This window comes from Colias croceus, chromosome 9, assembly GCF_905220415.1.
Source record: "Colias croceus chromosome 9, ilColCroc2.1".
In the NCBI taxonomy this organism is placed as follows: Eukaryota; Metazoa; Arthropoda; class Insecta; order Lepidoptera; family Pieridae; genus Colias; species Colias croceus.
Window position 1 is genome coordinate 467800 of NC_059545.1, and position 20288 is coordinate 488087.

The following is a 20288-nucleotide window of genomic DNA, read 5'->3' on the forward strand; positions in this document are numbered from 1 at the left end:
AGTAACCTCACTAACCACGGCATGTGCGATTCAAAGCTCCGCAAATTATTTGTAAACACACGAACCAGGAAACTCCACATGCGTCCACGATATTATAGGGATGTGTACATACAGTGCATAAACATACCAATAATACCTATCTACTAAAAATAACTACTAACCACTCTTTATGACTACAGTTTCACAAAGTGTCTTGATAAAATAAATTTTAAAATAATTCTTTTTTTTTTTTCGCGTAAATATTAATTGTTGGACTTTTTTTACAAATTTCAATGTAGGTATATCTGTGTGCACTTGTGTGTGTTGAAAAAAGAGTATCGCAAATCTGTGGATTTAATTTTTTTTTTTTATTTAATACAATAATACATTATACATACCTAATCTCTTTAGAGATAAATTATAGAGCCATTGATGGAGATTTACAACAAGAACTGTTAGTTATCAATTCATTTGTTTATCAAAAGTTGTTATACCTTATTTTCTCAAAAAATACACTGTTTTCTACATTTCATCGGTGAAAAAAAATTGAATTAAAATTTCAGTCATACACGCACATAGAGCGAATTTTTTTGTTAGTGTAATAATTTTCGGACTTGTAAACATGAATAGTTCCTATTAGCTTTCCAATTTCCTTTTACTTTTACATTTTCTTAATACATTATATAAATATATTTTCTACCGTGTCAACAAGATAATCGAAGCCGTATGAACGCAGCACTACGCGCAAAACGGTCGCCGTGATAGTTTCACAGAAATTCTAAATTAATGACCTAATAGTTAAAGTTGAGCGAGCTTCCACTTAACTGGCTTAATGAATCGAATAATCGTTTCGAATCGATAGCTTAGAAATCGATTGGATTCGAGTTTTGATAATCGATTTGCGAACACTTTTGGCGATGTTTGATTTGGATATTGTTTTGTGCAATCAATGGATGATTGTTGATTATGATTGGCTTCCATTCGAATTGCACTGAGGGTTATGTAATGGAAGATATGTAGGTTTTATTATTGTTTATTCAGCTACACTCTTATGTGGGAAATAGAACATTTTCATTTGATTCTTGTGACACTTTGTAAAGTCTCTTGTGCTTGAAGTTTTTACCTGTAAAGCTGCAGCTAACCACATAAGTTTCATAACCTATATTCGTTTCTTGTTATAATATCCATTTATCCTCTTATTAACAACTTTTTTATGAAATTTATTTATATGTAAAGTTATAGTTAACCATCCTACTAATATTATAAATGCGAAAGTTTGTGAGGATGTTTGTGTGTTTGTTACTCTTTTACGCAAATACTACTGAACCGATTACAATGAAATTGAGCACTTATAATATATATAATGTAACATTTATGATGATTAACACATAGGATAGGTTTTATCCCGGAAATCCCAAGGGAACGGGAACTATGCGGGTTTTCCTTTGAAAACTCGGGCGAAGCCGCAGGCGGAAATCTAGTAAATAATAAATTATTTGACCATTCCTCTTATAATTTATCATTTTATTCCGGATAATCTCAAAAGCATTCGAATGAAATAGATAAGCATTGAATTACAACCGTGTTCTTAGATAGAGCTTGTTTACAAATAAAGCTTTTAATTAATCATTTGAGACGAAGACAAAACCAAAGATCAAATCACAGTTTAAAATACAACAATAAACACAGGTCTAAAACAAACTAAGATCATTCATACCTTTATTTTAATATAATCGCAAAAGTGAAGCCGTGTCTCGAGAATACTAATAAAAACGAATGGATTCCGTCGGTCTGTGAATTGATATTTATTGTCGAAAAAACTGCCTCCCGCCGGGACATCTGCTGCGGTAAAAACTCGGGGTAAACGGAAACTTCGGTTTTTACGTGCGTTTAATCGCATTGTTAGATTTGAATAATGATTAGGCATATGATTATCGATGTCGTTTTGTTTATATTTTGTGATTTTGTGTATTTAAGATGCATCGTGTTAGATATTAATGATTTGAAAGAATATCATAGAATTTATTAATCCATTTGTCGTATACAATTCTTATTTTATTTGAAAAATTATGAAATATTATTTCAATTTTAGTGATTTTAAGATTACATATTAATGTTATTATCCTTTTCTTTCAGATATTTAAGTCACCCACGCCACATAGATCAATATTAGCCGCTTGAAAAATTGTAAGTACCTCCCTAATTCAGATGTATTCTAAAAGTAGTTCTTATATTTTTATTACAATTTATGAACATAGGTAACTAAAATGTTTATAATAATAACTCTTTGACAATTCTTAAAATTATGTAAAAGAAGCTTCATAAAAAATCATAACATTTAATAATGAATGTCACTTTGAGCTGCCTTTTGAGAAAAATGTTAATAAACAAAACTAGAGGAAGCAGTTTAAAATAATAAAATAATTAATGACGTTCCAAGTCATTAATGCACGGGTAGTGGGTTCGATTCGCGGAAATTATCGACGCAAATTAATACGCCGTCGTTACTACGTGGAACACTTGAATTTGCATACAGATTAATTTCCACAAAACTAATAGCTTTCGCGTTACCATGGTAACTCGAACTCGGCGTGCTGCCACAGACACAATAGTTATCTAGCTAACAATTTAAATTTCTATAAAATAGTTTATTTGTCTTTTTTGTTTTGATGAAATACCTACCTGTTATTTTGTTACTTATCTCGTGGTACTCTTTGTTTCTTATAGACAAGTTGGTAAATCTGACTATAATCACTACATAGGTAGTATAAAACAAAGTCGTTTTCTCTGTCCCTATGTCCCTTTGTATGCTTATATCTTTAAAACTACGCAACGGATTTTGACTCGGTTTTTTTATAGATAGAGTGATTCAATAGGAAGGCTTTAGTATATATAATTTATGAGGTTTGAGACAAAGCGAGCGAAGCCGCGGGCGATGAGCCAATACATATATTATAAAGTTGTTTAATAATCTTTCATGCTTACCTACCATTTTGACCATTTTGACAGATACAAATAGAAAACTATTAACCTCGATTATAAACCATCACAAAATTATGAAAACTTTCCGACAATCGATCGAGAAAATCTCACGTTCGAGAAACCATAGTACAGATCCAATCTATCTTGACTGCTTCCATATTAAACACCTTTAATTACTCCGCCAATATTTTCTACAAACACGCCGAAATTTATGACAGTACATTAATACTGAGAACCAAGCTGAGAACACATTTAAATTGCTAAAATGTGACATTTTCGTGCTGAGGTAGTTTTACATTTAAAATGGTTGAAATATAAATAATATATCGAAAATTGGAATGATGCTTGTTCAATTGTAAAGTCACTTGACAGTTGACATAATGTGATTCAGTTTTCAATGTTTAGTACAAAAATATGTGCGAAAAGTTTCACGCGATAGTTTCTCCGGAGCTGCACTTTTACGATATGATAAAGCCTATATTTTATGTTGGTAATAATGAATCTATATTCTATACTAATATTATAAAGCTGAAGAGTTTGTTTGTTTGTTTGTTTGAACGCGCTAATCTCAGGAACTACTGGTCCGATTTGAAAAATTCTTTCGGTGTTAGATAGCCCATTTAGCGAGGAAGGCTATAGGCTATACTATATCATTACGCTAAGACGAACAGCAGCGGAGCCACGCGGGTGAAACCGCGGAGCGCATCTAGTAGGTAATATTACTACCTTATATATTATATAAATGGCGTGTGATTTCTTTTATTACGAGCAAAATAAAAATTATTTATATTTATGGAATGATAGGGCGTAATTTAAGCACGTTTACCGACACGATATTAATCCAATACAGGCGTCTTGGAAAGTGTCGGGGAAACACAAATGTCTTGGGAAATCAGGCTTGCTGCAATTTTTGGGAAGAGCATTATGCAGGAATGAAGTGGATTACAAATTCATTATATAACTGTTTTATATATATTTTGTTAAGCTGAGTTTATAAACATGATTTATTAATAACATTTTAAATATATAAATAATGAAAGGGATTTACTAAAATATCTAAATTTATAATGTACTTAATACTCTGTACTCTATACTCAGGCAGGCTTGCCGTACATTTTCACAAAATATATTTCATTTGGGAGTAAGAAAGCATAACACAAACTGGGTCACCGATAGTCGTCAGTCGATACAAGTAATTAGTAATTACCATATTCTCATAGGAGATTGACGATATTTATTGTTTACTGTATATTTAATCGCGCTCTACAAAGCTTTGAAACTTTATTTGCTTAATTAAAAATCAGAGAAGCTGTTTCTGTGTTATCTTCTACAAATACATGTTATTGACATTTTTAAAGCGCTACTTAAAAACTTAAGGAAAATACATTTCTATGGATTTTATTCTTATATACAATAACTTTACATACCTACACTTAAAATATTACATAACCTGGTTAAAAAACAAACAAAATCAAACTCAAACATTTATCTATTCAATTAGACTTCTTCGAAGCACTTTTGAAACGTCATATTTTTACATATTTTTATAACATTTACCACCGATTCGGAAAGCAGTATCTATGGAGAAGAACCGGCAAGAAACTCCATACCTAGTTGCTGTATAACAATTTAATTACAAAATATGTAACTGTATATTATCATAATATGCCAAAGAACTGTCCTTTGGTTTTTATCTTCCATATATTCCTTAATGCTGTAATAGGCTCTCTGAACTAATACGTTTTTCATATAATTTTTAAATTTAGCACTACTAAACTCTTTAGCAATGCGAAATAATATTTCATACTTTACGTAAAAGACATCTTTAATGGCACAGATTATACAAAATCTGTCAATAGCGAAGAGTATTTACAAGATCCGAGTCCGCTCAAGCAAGCTATGAAAGCTATTAAAACTTTACCAAGTGGGCAAACTTAATTTGACTTAGACGCATTGCGATCTCTCGTTAATTGCCTAAGTTACGAGATGCTTAATGTTGTGGTCACTTACTTGAATAACTTGAAATATGGATAGATATTATATATGGAATATTTTATTTCAAAGGTTACAAATTACATTTTTGTACCATCTTGAAAATACAAAATAGGCAATCGAACTGTTATTTAAATACAAAATATATACGTATATTTATTTTTAAATCGGTTAGTATTTTAACAATTTCTTGATAAAAATGATTTTAGTGAAATGATAATATTTTAACTAAGCTTTATACGAACTAGAGACAACTGATTTTTGACAAGATCATACTTACAACACTTTTCATCCATGTACCCTGCGAGCAAAACCGCAGTTTCAAACGTGATAAGAAAGTTTACCTATCTACGTATTTTAGTCAAAGGTACGTGACCTACGTTATTTTTTTCAACTATGTCTAACAAAAGTGTGAGTGCTAAATCATAGGATAGCCTTCCCTCGGCGACATTTCCGAATGGCTACAACTTGAGTGTCTTCAAGAAGAGAGTGTACCTCCATCTTAAAAAATAGTGGCTAAATAGTGGCTTAAAATTACATATTTTATAGGCTATGTTGTCATCCTAACTATAACCGGAAGCTTAGAATGTTCCATATGACATTATCCTCAAGTAACAAACCTACAAACATTAAAACAACTACATTACTCAGATTTTATTACGTCATAAAAAAACTAATTAGAAACGATACGAACTGCACTTGTATGTGATTTTTAATTAACAGATCTGTCGTATGCGTAAATTTTAGCGGAACGAGGCCTATATGGAGTATAATCAATTACATTACTTGTCTCCCGGGTTTGCCTGCGTTGAACCCGCAACCAGTGCAGGGTTACCAACAATACTTTTATTATTTTTAGTGGAAACTTTGCTGATATGTGTATGATTTGTCATCTCTTTTTATAAGATATATTGTATTGTTTGTTTCCCAAAGATAAACAAATAAATAAATAAATACTGTTTTTCACTATAAAATTATACGTACTAATGAAGATAGTCAGAATATATATTATTGTCTCAAAATGCTGTTATGAATACACTAAAATTTTTAATTAATATTAGTAACCTATCTAAGTCGCGCGAAAAACACTTTAAAATGCATTTAAAGATTAACAGAATACAGTTTATTTTTCCAAAATATATTATATTTTCCTCACAGCTTTACTTTTTCTTTTATGAAAAATTGGCAACCCTATGCACACGGTGACAATTTATTGTGTAAATTAAGCCGCCTATCGTTCGAGCAGCGCCTACCTAAATTAAATTAATCATTTTAAGATGTTAAATTAGTGAATTGCTTTTGCTTTTAAAGTATGAGGGTGTTGGGGTATTTTGTATCATTTTTATTTTGAATACATGTATGTAATATACGCGCTTTTTTTATAAAATAATAAGAAAAGCTAGAGAGCTCTATATGTTTATGAAAAGAGACTAAATATTAAATTTAAGAGAAGAAGTATATAGTTCAAGAGATTGAAAAAGGAGATGTTCAAGAGGTAGAAAATTATTGAAATAATAGAACAATAAAATATAAGCGAGTAAAGTCAGGGAAACGTACAAAATATATAAATCCCATCGTAATCTGAGCTTGGACCAACCCACGCTTAGCGAGAAACAGAAATGCTTTTATCTTCATGAAATATAGTCATATTTCATGCAATAAAATGCAAATTTATTGTGCAATAACTATAGTTAGAGGTACAATTATGGTACATCATAATGATAAATATTTGAAAATATGCCTTAGATATATAATCGTGTAGTTATTTTTGAATATGCGCATACAGCATACAAGTTGGTATATTATGTTAATTTAAAATCAAGATGAAATTTCAATGTAGGTATATGATGTACATTATTCACATCATATTATGATTTATGAGACGTCGCGGCAAATATTGGTGAAAAAACATAATGGGCCCTCTTCACAATGGGCAACGTTGGGCGAGTAGAGGAAATCACGATAGTGTAGAGGACCATGTCTAATGACCGGCCCTCATTGTAGATGTTTATTCATAATCACCGTAATGGTAATCATCGACGATCATTTGTTGGGCCAACGTTGCCCATTGTGAAGAGGGTCCGTAATACCCATGAAGCAAAAGTATGAAATATGACATCTGTCAACCCGTACTTGACCACGTGATGGATTATGACATTATGACCTACTCATATAGGCTTGATTCTAAAGCCTCCTTGCGAAATAAAAATGGTGCCATACGAAAATTTCTAGTGACGATGTTATTCCATGTACATACTAATAAAAACCTTCAAGAAGTTTCATCTTCAAGTATTTTCACCTAATTTTGAATTAATAGTATATAATTTACTCTACTAATATGGTGTTAAACTTTTACAAATAATGTAATAATCCTTAATTTCTTTTTTAATAAAACAATTGAACATTGTTTCTATTACTTTATCTTTACACATTTCTCAAGCACATCACTATTTGTTTAATCAGTTGATACAGCAGCAAACAGACGGGCAGACAAACAGTCTACACACACAGTTATGTTTATACACAAGCTTCTTCAAACGAATAGTGTGAATTAACAAAACAGGAATTATCTCATTGTCTACGTTATTATTAAAAAGATTTGTATGTTTGTCATGGTTTAACTCAAAAATTAGTTAGAGTATTTTGATAATTAAACCAGTAAAATTAAATAATCTATACCGGTGTGACAAAGGCTTTATTTTTTTTTTTTTTGTTTTTCTCACAATTAAATACTTCTTATTGTCACTGTATTTCTGAAACTATTGATTAACGCCCCGGAAGCTTAGTGGTTTACATTGTAAGCCACCTCGAAAGGTACAAATAAATATTTTAAAAAAATATACCGGCCGAATTGATAACCTCCTCCTTTTTTTGAAGTCGGTTAAAAAGACCAGTACACGTGATATTTAAGTGGAAATTAGTATTTGGAAAAAAACACTATTTTTAGTAACCTTAATCATCACAGAGATCTAATTATATCTTAAAATTCCACAAATCTATAGCGGTATTTAATAGCTCACCACTGATAACTTATGATTAAGACAATATTAAAACGTATATATATGTATATTTTAAGTCGAAGTACTTATAAATTCGCGTGTTATTTCATTTATATTTTATAGGAACTGGAGTCATAAATATAAAATACAAATAGTAATTTGCGTTTCTTGTGTATTTTACGGCGTTAATAAATTTCGATTTAGGAATGACTATAAAATAAACATGGCCGGCGGCGCGGGCGCATAAACGAGACCCGTTTAGAATTTATACTTCTTCATATTCAAGGTTTGAGAATTGATTTTTTGCAAATTTTTGATGGTCGCGAACCGCGCCTTTAAAGTGTCTTTTGATGTGTTATTTAAAAAAAGTTAGTATATTGAGCTGAACACACATTTTTTTAAATAAGTCTAGTTAGCCTAAAACCGTAATGTTTAGTTTTTTTTTTCACGCTTGTAACAGGGTATCTTTATATTGATTTAAGTTTAATAAAACTAATCTTATATCTATACATCCAAGTTTAGTATTTATGCAGATTATTTATATGCAAAAAAGCAAATAGATTCGAAACACGGATATCCAATTCAACATGCAAATCCAAGATATTATTACACTAGTGCGCCAAATATATACAAGTTGAAAGACCCAAGTAATGGTTATTGCGCTAATATATAATTGAAAACCATAAATAATGAACTATAATTTACAAATAAATCATTTTAATGAAGCGTTGAACAATTTACATTAATATCAATGTAGTGCTGTTTCATTTAATATTTATTAGACGAATATATTTGTTTGTCAACTTGATTTATTCGTCTAGCTTTAGATAGAAACGGATATTATAATGAAAATTATGTATTCTAATAATAATTTATTCTTAACTAGCTTCCGCCCGCGACTCCGTCCGCGCGGAAAAATTAAGAAAAATAAAGATTCATTTTTTTCCGGGATAAAAAGTATCCTATTTTATGCCCAGGATAATAAGGTACAATTATACCAAGTTTCATCAAAATCGAACCGTTAGTTTTTACGTGATGCCTTCACATACAGACAGACAGACAGACAGACAGACAGACAGAAAGACAGACAAAAAATTTTTTAATCACATATTTGGGTTTGGTATCGATCCAGTAACACCCCCTGCTATTTATTTTTTCAATATTTTCAATGTACAGAATTGACCCTTCTACAGATTTATTATATGTAGGTATAGATAGTTATTTATAAAAATGTAAAAGTTTTCTCGTGTTCAATTTCACTAGTGTTTCGTAAGCATACAGCACACTCTCAAATATGAATACTTTTAATATCTTAAATAACTCATCGTGACTATACAAATTAAAAATCTGTTCTAGAATGTAAATTTCGCAGATACGATTTAAAATTTGCGTCGTGGATTTTAAAAAGAAAATCAACACCACTACTTAAGTACGAGCTTATCTAAAAAATTAAAAAACTGCTTTTTAGCTTCTATGCCGTAGATACGCTTTTACCTTTGCGCCAGGATTTACAAAGAAAACAAGACCACTACTCATGAGCTAAAATAGTTAGCACGTCTATCGTTTAGCCACCCAATCACTTTCGCGTACAAGCATTCCGCATTTGTCGCCAAAATACAAAGACCCGCCAATACTCAAACAACAGGAACAAATTGTACCAAAAACAACATCGTCTAGCATTCCGGGGGGTCTATCTGTCCTGGTTATTTGTTCTTGATTGAATTATTCACTTGGTAAATGAAGAATTGATTATTATTCTATGCATTAGTCGCAAACGTGACGCGACGCAGCTTCGATGGAATTGATTCGTAATTTATTTAGACGTACGCTTTGTGGTCGGAGGGAATAATAATGCGCTATTTGCAATTGAAAAAAACGTTTGAGATTGTAATGTCGTGTAAGTGGTTCCGCTGTTTATAGGTTATGTATTGATGTTAGTGGATAGTGAATGTAATTCGCTGTATTTGATCCGGATAATGCTTTATTGCATCTTGGTTATACAAAGTTAGAAAGTTAAGGTGATGACCTAAAAATAAACAAACTATTTCCACTAGACAGTTTTTCTATAAAGTGATAAAACAAATAGGACATAAAGAGAAGTGAAATACGTTTATTGTGCCATAAACAAGGTAATAAATGTTAACAATGCGCGGCCATTTTTGATAATTGAAACGAAGCGTATAAATTTCATAACGTCATGGTAACAGCAAACGTATTTCAAAAGGAATGCATAAAGTTACGATTTATATGTTACTAGTTTTGTATTTATTTAAAAACAGGCTTGAAATAATCGATGGCCTGTTGAGACAATATCTCAAGATACCTTTCGTTTTTCTGATGAAATATTGGTATTTTTGCCTTTCGATGACTTCTAATTTGTAAGAGAATGTCGTATGCAGTAGGTATATTTGTTATAAAGATAATGAAAAATACAAAATGATCAGAAATAATGCCTTGGAATATTGTATCCGTAAATGAATAATTACCTAACAGACTCGGTAGTGAAATGATTTTTTTTATTATGTGCAAGCTACGTGTGTGAACAAACTATGTATATACTGCTACTGTTTCTTCTGTACCGATTTCAATAAAAACTCGCAGTATAGTGGAAATAATAAATAAATACAATCAGATAACGTATTTCGAAGAAATACACAGAGGTAAGCTATCGATTTTTAAATGGACATTTTGCAGTTCCAATAATTTTATATAGGTTCATATAATGGCATTCTTCTTCTAAAATATTAAAAAAAATATTTAAGTTAATTACTTATATTAAATACTAGCTTCCGCCCGCGACTCCGTCCGCGCGGAAAAATTAAGATTAATTTTTTTTCTAAGTATTTTTCTGGGATAAAAAGTATCCTATTTTATGCCCAGGATAATAAGGTATAATTATACCAAGTTTCATCGAAATCTAACCGTTAGTTTTCACGTGATGCCTTCACATACAGACAGACAGACAGACAGACAGACAGACAGACAGACAGACAAAAATTTTTTTAATCAAATATTTGGGTTTGGTATCGATCCAGGAACACCCCCTGCTATTTATTTTTTCAATATTTTCAATGTACAGAATTGACCCTTCTACAGATTTATTATATGTATAGATGTTTGTAATTCTTTTTACGAAATTGATACATCGCTGTACAATATACATGCATTTATTAAACAGAATTCTTTCTTATCGTATCTATTCTCTACCATAGCAATTTCATAATACATTTTTTTGTACACAGAGCAAAACATAACATTACACTGAGAGCTCAAGACATTGTCACAGTAAGTCATTACGTGTGTAGGTGGTCCGTGTGAGGGACCACCGGAACGCCTCTGTTTGACCACCGTGTGTTTGAACAGCTTTACTTTTTGCTCCGTAATAGACACAGTTGGAAATTTTGGGGATTTATTGTTGTGTAATTTGATCGCAATTTCAAAATGGGTAATCAGAAGTTATTAAAAAAATATATATATTTTTAAGAGATTTTAAGTATTTTTTTCGCATGAACCTAGAATGATGTTTCTGAACCTAGTTAGGTTCAGAATAACTTATTAATAATTCTTCATCTTATTATCGACTGTAAATAAATATAAACGTTTAAAACGTTGAAAATTTACCAGATTCTAAAAGACTAGCAAGATGGCGTGACTCACAAGACGTATTCAGAACTTATCAGCAATCCACTGGGTAGTCTTAATCGTACAATAAGTGATTAACTTTAACTGGCTCGTGTCGCTAACTTCGTGACAGTTTCCATCGATTAGCCAGTATTCGTGGTCTCGCGGATTCTTTAATTGGAATACCAATGTAGTGTGTCCTTTTTTTGGCCACGCCTCGTTAGCGTATTTCGTCAATGATATCAACTGTGTTATGTAAAGTAGAGGCTTTTTTTAAGCGTTGCTTGTTAACTTTGATTTTTTTATATTTAAACTTATTTTATTTATGTTGTTTTGTAAAAATTTGAGCTACTTTTAATAAGAATTCGATCGCGACGGACATCAATATCCTAAAGAATATGTAAATTTGCTGAATAACTGCCTTTGGCATTCATTTTCACAAGCTCTTCTACAAAGCTTCATCTACGACAAGATTTAATTTAATGACAATTCTTCCTGAGCGCACCATAAAAGACCAACATACTAAGATAATTTCATATAGTATCCCTATAATAAATGATGTATTCGCAACAAAAAGCGATAAAATCGAAACTGTGAACACCACAGGTGTGCGCTGTAACGCGATATCAAACGAAAAATACCAAAATGACGTCGCGGGTGACAAAAAATAGAAAAAGACAACATTTCAACGAAGCGGGAACGCGAGGTATTTGTAATGATAATATTAGCTATTCATTTCCCTGAACTGTCCCTTCTCAGAGAATCTCGCTGACGTATTAATTACTAATAGAAGGAGATATCTTTCACATGGCGTATTCAGTAAAGGATATTGTGTGCGTTATTTATGTCACGACATTCGTGGGATGCTGGGAAATGCGAATGATAATACTTAATTGAATATATTTTCATAATAATTGTTTTTATTATATGGGTTCTACTTCTTGTCTATGGTTTTTTTTTACATTAATAGTTAGTAGGTTTTACCAGATAAATAATCAGTTATTTAAACTCGTTAAGTCAAAAAAAAAAAAAAAAAAATCAAAAATATTTATTCGTTAACAAATATGTTTACAATTATATCAGTCATTGAGACATCCTTTTAAGCATTTATAAGCTTGTGGTAGAATATCTCGCTCTTCCTAGAGTACATTACCATTTATTGTTACACGAATAACATTTCCTTAATAAAGTAAAAAGTGATATAAAGATAAATGGGTATGTAAAAACTATTCAGATATACTTTATGGAACAGAACAGGTGTGTATCTTTGTGTATGTGTGTGTGTGCGTGTGTGTGTAATGTGTAAGTATATATTATATATGTTGCTTTATTTAAAAAAATATTTAATTTAATTTTAATAATTCCTCTATATCCTCATAATTTTTATATTTTAACCACTTAATGAGTTGTAATTTACACTCCTTCGCTGTTTTTGGATATATATTTAATGCTTTATTTATTAAGTTATATAGGCAAGAAGATTGTTTAGCCTTTTGTCTTCGAGCATATGCGGTTTTAACATATACGTTGGGAACCACACATGTTTTCCTCCTTCACTTAAGTGACACAAGAATACAAACACGCAACGCTCCAACAATTTATTACTCATAACAGCAGCTCGATTTCTTTACCTAACAATTTTACGCAGAAATTGAATTGTAAAGTGGACATCGCTTTCACGCCACCAAGGAAGCGATTCATCACAATTGGCAGGTAAATTGTTTACTCAAAGGACAATTTGAGTTAAAAGCCCATGCCAAATTCCATAAAAAAGGCATTCTGCTAAACGTCGACCGTGCCTTATCTGCCGTCCCATGAAATTGACTTTGTCACTGCCCATAAATCTTCCCGCCGAAATGTAAAAAATATGGCATCCCTCTGACGCGTTTCAATTCATTCGACGGATGTTTACCCAACAGGCGACGCTCTAACAATAAACTTTTGCCAATTTCTTTAGAAATTCATTTAAAGCTTATTCCACAGCGCAAATTGTATTGTTAGCGTTATGTGACGTTATTAAGCTGTCAAACTGTTCCGTAACCAATAACCACGGACGGCTGTTTCAGCAAAAATTTGAGCACTCATTTTGCGTGCGGTGATTTAAAACGCGATATGGCACCGACATATGCCATTATCGGGGAAATATGACGTTTCGCTGAGTCGAATTAATTTCTAGCGCATTCGGCGCTTCCTTTATAGCGCTGGGCGGCTGCCAATAAAATAAGTTTAAAGGCAAACTTTCTGCGGGTGTTCGTGCCCCATAACTCTTGCCCCTGGATGGCAATAAATGTCACCGGGGACGCACTACGAAGCACTATCAATCCGGTTTTGCATGTTATCGAGTGGCTCCATCTCGCGGCCATCTTTGCGTTGGCGTAGCGCGCCAGAACAGTGTTACCACATGAGAAAACAAAAAGGGATGTCTACAAAAAATACCAGTGGCATTGGCGGGCAATGGACGATGTGGTTTAGTTTGTTTTATGGTTAAAAGTTATTTGTGTCGTTAGTTCGTGCGAGGAAGTAATTACCCGTGTTATTAGTATGATTTGCGGCTATTTTAGACACCGGGGGTTGGCTTGAGGTGTTTAGTTTCAATAAAACGCGCCACGAAAAACAGATAACTTACGTTTCTTTTAGTTAATGTTAGCTGAAGAAAGATAAACATTCGATAGACCAGTATAATTAGTTTTGGATAACTCAACTAATATTTGTGATTGTACACGTTTTATGTTACACGTAATTTTATTATAAAATATGATGATAAAAAAATTAATTCTCCCGGTTACTTGTTATTTACGGTTCTTTGTTATTTATAGGTACCTATGTATATCGTTACTATAAAAATTCTCGCAACTAACATAAAAAACTTGATTTACCTAAACGTTTACGATATAACATTTTGCAGTGTATAATATTTCTGAGTCACAAACTAAAAAGTAAAAACATCGACTCTTTTTATGCAAAGTTTTGATTGTTAAAGTTTGATCGTTTGAGCATTGCTTCCCGATTCGACTTGACCTGGCTTCGAAAACTTCTTATCTCTGATTGGACATTTAAAAGATTAAAGGCGATTAAAAAATTTCATTGGGGAATAGAAATACACCGTGATGATATTTTTACGCAATTTGTAAAAAAAATTAAATGTTTTTTATGGGACATGTTAATAAGTATTTAGGAAGTTTCTTGAAACGCAATTTAGAATTAATTATAGACGGCACTAAACACCTACAAACAGTAGCTTGGAAATGCTTGAAATCAATGTAAAAAATCGTCGCGTTATTTGTATTTTATTTCTAATTTTTGCAGAGATTTTTAGTCTTTTATAGACGTTGCTATTATTGTAATCATACATTATACATAGGTAATAGGTATATCAGCTATAAGTGAATGTCCTGTTAAAATTGGTTCAGCCGTTTTTCAAATTAGATAGAGGGACAACGGACGCACTCTTATACCAAAATAAAAATAATGGTTCAATAGTTCTTAAATATTAAGCACATAGAAACTAACTTAACTCAGTGCATATGTTAGTACTTCCGCTAGATCTTATAATTCCTTCAACACTCCCACAGAATAATTTTTAAAATATGCCTCTATCTTATCACTTACACATGACAAAAAAAAATGAAAGCTGAGAGCCACAAAACGTGTCTCCGATGATTTATTTAACGCGATATTTATGTTCAACTTGAATACTGTCTTTTATTGTCATTCATCTTACGATACATTTATATTTTCCTTATTACTGAAGTATAGAGTCTATAGTCGTGCAGCAAGAATCTTACGAGACTAACGTAAACAAATTTATGAATACTGCAGTTGTGAACTTTATGTAAATAATATAGGGTTTAGTTTCGTATAATTTTTGTTCTTAAAAGAGTCGTAGGTGTGGACAATGGTAGTGCGTGGGCACACGGGTGCTTCGCTTGCAAGTCGGAGATATCCAAGAAATGTTTGAAATACATTGCTAGGTGACGTTTACAAATTAATATATAAGCACATTAAAGAAGCAATGTATCAAATACATATTTTATTTATCGTTCTTAAATACTTAGTAATTCCAGTAGAGATGTGTGATTAATTGAACAATAAATAGTTATTGTGCATGTTACAAGAAATTTAATGCGTCGTGACTGTTGCAACGAAATCGTGATAAAAATATTCAGAATGCAAAAATATTATATGCATTTTAACAATATAACGTGACAACACATTGGAACGTGTTCTTGCCAAATTGACGCTTTAAATGCAATTTTTTGCAAATTTTTCAACAAGGTGTGGATATATTTCGTAGTAATTTTCCTTCAGGTAAAATAAAATAATAATTAGGTATAGGGTTGTATACAATAACATATTAATATATATAACAAATAAAAAATATTAAAACCACCTTTAATTTTTAAAAGAAACTAATTACCCTCATATAATATCAGAAAACACAAATATTTTTTTATATTTTTATAGAATATCAGAAGTATTTTATTTCTCAATCAATTTTCGTAACGAACTTGAAAAAGTTCTTCAAACCAAAATATTATCAATATAAATACTTAACTAAATATAACCCAGCCCCTATCGAATAAAAACTATAACAATAAGCAACATGTAAAAGCAAACAAAGAATTTTACGTGACATTAACATAAACACACAATTCTTAAAATCAAGATCGCCTCGCCCCTTTAAAAATTAATTGTCATCGTTCTTCCTTGGCCTCTACTACGAGTTCTGTTATCTCATCTCGAACTCATTTTTAACTCGAAACATTATACCGAACTTATTCGTCGAATAATGTATAAAACTACCATTTCAAAAACTTATTCTAATTGCCCGTATTTGACAGTTTATGTGACATTTTAATATTATCGTGTAATACTTTATTGGACGGATAAGTTTTATCCAAGAAGCTTATATCTAATACACTGGAGATTTCGGTATGAACATTGACGTGTAACAAGAAAATATTGCCCAGTTCATGTTTTTTATCACTTTCACACCTAACTTGGTATTGCCACTGTTAATACGAAGTTTTCCCAAGGCTACTATGTATGCTGTAATATTCTGTGCAAAAGATTAGTTTTTGTACATGAGTTTGTTGATAAATTGCCAACAACGTCATTCAGAAGCATTGTTGGATGAGACAATTATTATTTATGCTAAATAAACTAAGTATCTGAACCAATTATTAAAAAGCGATACTCCCTGATTATGGGTAGTCACCATAATAAAATTGTAGCAACTCTCACTTTGTCAATATGGCATGTGTGTCAAAAAAATTGCGTCGCTTCGAATATTTAAGTTAATATTGTTGCTTATTTAATGAATATTTTTCGAATATAAAGAATGCATTGTATTGTGCAAAATTGCAGAAGTGTTTGGACACCAAATTCTGGCATAGAATTTTACAGGCAAGTGTATATTTACGTTATTTACAATATTCCTCAATACTCCTGCATTTACCTGTTTAGAATCATTTCAATGGCAAAAATTGTAAAATTTTGCATCATTTTAGAAAGCATTCATGTTAAATTTGTTATTTTCCTAATACTTTATCATTTTTCAACAAGTTTTCAATAAACAAAATTAACAAGTAAGGTAACCATGATGACGAGTTTTTATGGATAGTGAAGAGAATATATTATTGTAAAAACAATATTATGATGAAATTTAGAACACCATTTTCAAGATTTTTACTAGTAATGAAACAACACTCGACATCGGTATTGCACTCACATGTAGTTATAAGATTGTTCGTTTTTACATTGAAATTTATACTTTTTTAACTTACCTCATATTTTTTGTTTTAGGTATTTCAGCTTTCCAAAAAGTAAAATAAAAAGAAATATATGTGCCCATCAAGGGTAAAATTACTGAGGATTACGACCCAGAAAAAAATACCTTTTGAAAAATAAACTTTGTAAAGAAAATTTGTGCAAGGCTGCTATAAACAGTTTTTCTTTGATGATTCTGGCTTGAAATTGACCCGTCGAAGCAACGCGTTTAAAAAGAAGATCTGAGTAGCTAACAATTTGGTAAACAGCATCTGATGCAAAACACAACTTTCCTCTATTTACAAAGGATGTTAATGCTATATATCGGTTCATATCCAAGCTTTGTAGCCAAAAGTTATTGATAACTATCATTCTATACCAATTAAAATTGTATGTACCTACCTATAAAGTATGACCATAATATTATAATATAAATACTGTTAAAAATATATGTCGTTATTATTTATAGACCATGATTTTTAGTTTTTTCTATTTTGAAAAATCCTGAATTTACAAACCAGCGTGGTCACTCGACAGAAAGAGACAAAAAACATGACTGACGTCATTGAATGTCATAGTTTCTTGTTTCAAGTTAATGGTCATAGTGCAATCTCCAGTGTATTAGAGGATATAAGCTTCTTGGTTTTATCCAAGCATTGAAAAATCGGCCCCCTTGGTACAGTGAGTGGTTGACGCGTGAGCTCGTGAAAATGTCTCGGTCTGGTAGGACACAGAAGGCTGATCAGTATCACACTATGTGAACTTGTCCCTAAAGAAAATCGATCAGTGAAACAGATGTATCAGTGTAACATCTGCCCCTTACCCCACTAGGGGACATGGGACTTCACTTTACTTCACTAACAATAATATACTACACTATATTATCATTTATCTCGCAATCTCTATAACACATAGTAAGGGCCATCATAACAAACCTCAAAATATATTTCATTGGTACCACACCCGCATCCTTTGGGACAAAAAACGTGTTTGTTTTGCTCGAGTCTAGCGAACTGACATGCACCCACGATTGACGTATTTACATGAATGCCACATACTAGCTAGACAGCTGGCTTTGTTTAACTTTATATTGATGGAAGTTTATTGCAAACAAAGTAGGCTATCGATTTGTTGTCTAAACCAGTTGGACGGTACATTTATTAGAAATTATAGCTGCGCTTCGCGGTTTCACCCGCGTGGCTCCGCTCCTGTTAATCTTAGCGTAATGATATATATTATATCCCACCAAAAACATAAATGTAAAAATTGGAGCCGAGTTCAATCGTTGACTTAATTTGCCAAAAAAAGAAATGAGATCTAAATGTGTGCCAAGTTCTGCAGACAGTCCAGAAATTTATTTACAAAGACGTATTTAGTTCTTAGGTTGACTGAAAACTCAATTGTTTTATTTACCCTTAGAGAACAATGTTTATTCCAAAATATAACTTTTTTAATTTGAATAATATAATTATTTTCACAAAGCAAACAACTAATGACCTATTGAACCCCATAATTTGATGAGGCTAGTTTTTAGAACCTCACAAAATATAGACAGTATGTAAAACTAGCCTCATCAAATTATGGGGTTCAATAGGTTATTAGTTGTTTGCTTTGTGAAAATAATTATATTATTCAAATTAAAAAAGTTATATTTTGGAATAAACATTGTTCTCTAAGGGTAAATAAAACAATTGAGTTTTCAGTCAACCTAAGAACTAAATACGTCTTTGTAAATAAATTTCTGGACTGTCTGCAGAACTTGGCACACATTTAGATCTCATTTCTTTTTTTGGCAAATTAAGTCAACGATTGAACTCGGCTCCAATTTTTACATTTATGTTTTTGGTGGGATATCATTACTTTTTGTACAGAAAATTACTCTGCAAATTTGATTTACTTTACAAATATATAATACTTTTTATATACGATTTTTTTTCTTGCGGTTTCTCTGTATGGTTTGTTTAGTATTATTTTCTATATTTTCTTGTATGTTATTCAGAATGTCAGCGCACATTGCCCCGTCATTATCTGGAATTTTTTAAACTCGTTTTCTGTTTAAAAGATTACATGATTTTCTAAACATCCAGCGTGAATTTGTACACACACTATTACCAAGATGCAAAGATCGTTGTAGAAGAATCGTTGCCTTACTCCATGACGTTACGGTATTGCCATGACGCGATCTTGAAATTTTACTCTAAACGCGCCTAAAGATGTTTCACTCATATTAATATTACGCAAATTAAATCATTTCGACCTTCGACGAAGCCTTCTTCCATTACACCATTTATGGTAATTATTTTTGCATGCTTGTATTGGCTAAACATGTTTGTGCTTTATTAATATCATTGTATCACCATAGTTATGTGACAACCCTACGCTATATGTAATGTGAAGCGCTGACGGTGTGCTTTCGTTCGTGAGAACGTTTTATTCCTTTAAATTATAATATTAGAATAAAAACATATTGTGAAGCATCGTGCTCATAATAACACGTATAATGTAATTTTACTTTTTAATTAAAATCATTTAAGAAATATGATTTTTTTTATTATTAATTCACTGGAAAGTGAATTTAACTGGCGCAGTCGGTAGGATACTCGAGTCGCCCGCGGGAAGATATCCGAAATGAATATCGGTTCCGAGGCCCCGCGCGGCCGACCGGTTTTTTTAAAAACCCAAGCGAGTATCCAGAACATCAGCAGTATCCAGCCATCGATACAGAAACCATGTCAATGTGAGTTGCACAGAATTATTTTATTGTGTTGCTTTCCTATATTATATTCCTATATTAATTTTAGAATAAACCTTCACGATTTTCCATCCTAGGAAATCCCGGGGTACCGAGGCTGTTAATACCCAACAGTCCTCGAGAAATAGTTTAGTTGATAGTATTAGAAGTATTGATAGTTTTAATATGTCGTTTGACACGGAAGAAATTTTTAA